Below are 4139 nucleotides of genomic sequence, written 5' to 3'. Positions count from 1 at the left end.
TGATATCTCTTCTCTTCCTGTTTTGTGAAACTTTATCTTGATAAATGTTGATATAAGGGTTTATTGCTGATAACTGATAACTGCTGTTTACATCCCTCCAGTGGTCTGGGAAGGAATAAAGGATGACAGATCTTTTGGCTTTACCCTCTGTCGCTGTAAAAACGCAGGATAAAAATAGTGGCCAAACTTGTAATCTTCAAAAATCCACCTTGTACAAAATGGATACTCTAAAAGTTTTTATGAAATTTGAATTGAAGTTCTTCTCAATTCAGTTCAACAAAGAATTACTGAGTACTTAGTGTGTATCCAACACTATGCTAGACTACAACAATAAAAAAAATACATCTGTTAAACTGATATTTATTATACTGGACACCATAGGTATTTAAGTATTTATGAACTTGGAGTTGTTTCTTTTACAGATAAGGAAACGCCTTTAATTTTCCCATCTGTAAAATGGGTTATATGATGATTAAATAAAAACGTATAGAACACTGTATACATTACGTAATAGGTGCTCATTTGCTTTGTTTCTTTAAGCAAATAGGAGATACAAGACAATATAAAGGAGATGGTGCCAATGCTTTAAAGAATTATAGAGTGCTATAGGAATAAAGGAAAAGGGGATTCATTTTGACTGAAGAGATACAGGAGGATGAAACTGGGTTAGCTCTTGAAAGAAGAGAACTATGACAACAATTGCTGTGGGTAACAATATCCCAGACCGATAGAATACCTTGGACCTAAGCAACTAGGATGATTGTGCCTTTAAGTGAAAGACAAGAACAGGAAGAACAGGTAAGAGTTGATGAGTTCAGTTTTGGAAAGACTGAAATTGTGTTTCCAGAGGGAGATCTGCAAGGGGATATCTAGCAGGCAGCTGGAAAGAGGGCAGGGATAGAGACTTGCGCTTAGAAGGCGACTACATAGAGAAGATACCTGAAGCTATGGGAGGTAAAGCAATTGCAAGTTGTCTAAAAAGTGCAGCTATAGACCCATCTTAACCTTCAGAATTTTATTTCTTGCAAACTAATTAGCACATAAAGCAGATCCTCAATTTAATTTGTGCATGTCGGCACATATAGAACAAATTGTTTGTGAAGCAAGCCAGCCTAAAGTCTATTTCTTGGAAAAATAAGGAGTGCCCTGGGAGAAAACTCAGCTAAAGGAAAAATCAGCCAGAAGCAAAGAGCATTGTACAGCATGATAGCTAAGTTGGAGGGAAGGAGAGAATCATTCTGACAGCACAGCAACTGTCATGTTGATTTGTCTCCTAGCCTAGTCCTTACTGGACTCATGTCTAAGGCCAATGACAGACAGAGAGCTGCAGGTTTTCTAAAAGGGCTTTTTCAATAAAAAGCACATATAATAATGTATCACACAACACTGAGTTCTCTGGTAGCACAATTTTTAAAACAGATAAAACTGACGCAAGGCAGTAGCAGGAATGGGGAACAGAGAGGAATGTTTCCTCTTCACTTTTGATATTTCCTTCCATGTGGAGGAAGTGCCTCTAGCATAACATTCCTGGCCCCTTGCACCTGGCTTCTCTTGTTCCCCTGTAAAAAGGTGAAGTAAACATCAAGATTTGGGACACAAATTGGACATGGGCAATCTAGCGCCATCTTTATTTTTCTAACCACTCCTCACTAAAGGAAAAATCCAACTACATCCTTGCTCACTTCACCAGGAACCACACTGAAACAGTGGCATTGTGAGAATTCTAGTATACTTGCCAACCAAAGCAAAGACAGTGTCCCGACAGGGGAACTTTTTAGGAATCCTAGAAATGCTTGGGCAGGAGGCTTTGGAGAGAGCAGTTATCCTGTGTTATTCAGGTGGGGGACATCAGAGAGTTATTTCTGTCAATGTGGTATCACACACTTGCACCCACATGCTATTGAGATTTAACCACCTCCCATACTACCAACTTACCTGGTGATCTCTAGGTGTCTTGATAACAAGCTTGAATCGATTAGTAGTTCGCATTGCAGCCAAATTCAGACAACTCTATCATTTTGAAGAGTCCAGTTTTAATTCCATGAGAAATTATGACATCAAACTAGAGTAATCTAAATGATTATTGGACAAAAGGAGATAGGTGTGAATAAAGATTCAGTGCAGGCCATGTATAATAAAAAAAGACAATAGGCTTTGGAGACAAACAAAGCTGAATTCAAGCCCTATCTCAGCTACTTTATATCTGTATTTCCTCAAACAGGTTGACACTTGCAAACTAATTAGCATATAAAGTAGATCTTCAATTTAAGGTGTACATGTTGGCACATATAGAACAAACTGGTGAAAAAGCCTGCCTAAAGTCTGTTTCTTGGAAAAGGAGTGCCCTGGGAGAAAACTCAGCTAAAGGAAAAAGCAGCCAGAAACAAACACTCTAATCTTTTTGGGATTCATTTTACTCCTTTTAAAAATAGTTAAAGCACTACTTCATTTGAAGAATGATTGTAAAAGTTTGCAATAATATTTGTGATAGCAACATGATGCCTGGCACATGGTAGGTTCTTAATAAGTAGTATAAATAAATCACTTATTATTATTTAATAAGCCCACTCCACTGAACAATTATAAACACCGATCACTTCTCATCATGTAGCCAACATTTGAGAAAACAAATTGTGACAGAGACTTGATAATTACATATCAAATACACCTCTTTCTTCATTAATAACATATTTTTGGTGTTTAGCTGGGCACTTTGACATCCTTGTGGCTGGGTATGGTCATGTGACTAAGTTCTGGCCTATGAAATTATGGGATTTCCAAAAGGTTTCTTAAAAGGAGTTGATTTAGTTGAGAAAATGCTCCCGTGGCCGGGTTCTTTTGCCTGTAATCCCAGTACTTTGGGAGGCCTAGGTGAGAGGATCACTTGAGCTCAGGTGTTCGAGACCAGCTTGGGCAACATAGCAAAACCCCATCTCTAAGAAAAAGAGAAAGTAAGTGCTCCTTTACCCTTCCTGATATCTGGAATTTTGGCTTGGCAATGATGCCCCAGTGTCTATATTGAAACATGATGTGATTTTGAGAATGAAACTAGTGGTGAGGACAGTGGAAGACAGTGAAGCAGAAAAGAACCACCTAAGTCTCTTGATGGTGGCTCAGGAGAGCTTTCATTCTAACTGGAAACTTAAGTCACGTAAAAGAAAATCCCTAGTAGATTAAGCCACTATGTTTACCACCTAACCCAATTTCTAACTCATACAGAACTCACTGTGGAGAGTGCCTATATTTAAATGGTGAGTAAGGAAAAGAACTCAGAAAAGGAAACAAATAGCTGTTGGTAAGAATGGGAGGGAGAGATTCAAGAAAATGCAGCCTTACAAAATTAAAGGAAGAGAAAGTTTGACTGAAGATGTGAAGGCATTGGTATTAGACTCAGGATGAGGTCTCAAAAGACGTCATTGTATTTCTCACTAGAAGCAAAATTCTACTGCAGCTTGAGAAACAAGAGAATTGCAAGTTGATAAAACACAGGAAATAAATGTTCTCTTTTGACATCTTAGAGAGAATGAAAGAAAAGTACTAAAGGAACAAACTTCGCTAAGAGTAAAGAGTATATTGCAGCCAAAAGAAAAAGCTTAAGAAATGAAAGAGGCGGAGAGAGGAATAAAACTTAGAAAGGGATATATGCAAAAGATTCTGAAAGAACAAAACCATAGGCACGGATGCACAGCTATTGGACAAGCCTTAGAATTATCATTTTTATAAAGGAATCTTCTCCTTTGAATGAACTGTTTTTCACTGATTATTTTTTATTGATTTATATTCACTGATTATGTTTCACTGACAAAATGTTTTTCAAATGTAAGTGCTGACAACAGTAATTTTATTTCTACCTGGTAAATTAAGTACCATCTTCAAATACTTGCATTACATTTTAAATAAGCATAACAACACTCAGTATTTAATATTGAACAGGAAAAGATTTTACAACAACAAAAGTCTTCATATGGAAACGCAGTTGTTGGGGAAACTACATAATTAGCTTAAATGGGCCTTCTATTTTTTTAAATTGTAATTGATAAAGAATAGACTGAGAGTAAATTAATATAGCAGAAGCATGTTCAGGAAATCAAATGCTCTTCAGAGCTTACCATGTACCTCTAAATTTCAGTCCCCATTTT

The sequence above is a fragment of the Pan paniscus genome, chromosome 9 (genome assembly GCF_029289425.2).
Source record: "Pan paniscus chromosome 9, NHGRI_mPanPan1-v2.0_pri, whole genome shotgun sequence".
Lineage (NCBI taxonomy): Eukaryota > Metazoa > Chordata > Mammalia > Primates > Hominidae > Pan > Pan paniscus.
The sequence above is the reverse complement of the archived record's forward strand: the minus strand, read 5'-3'. Positions refer to the sequence as shown.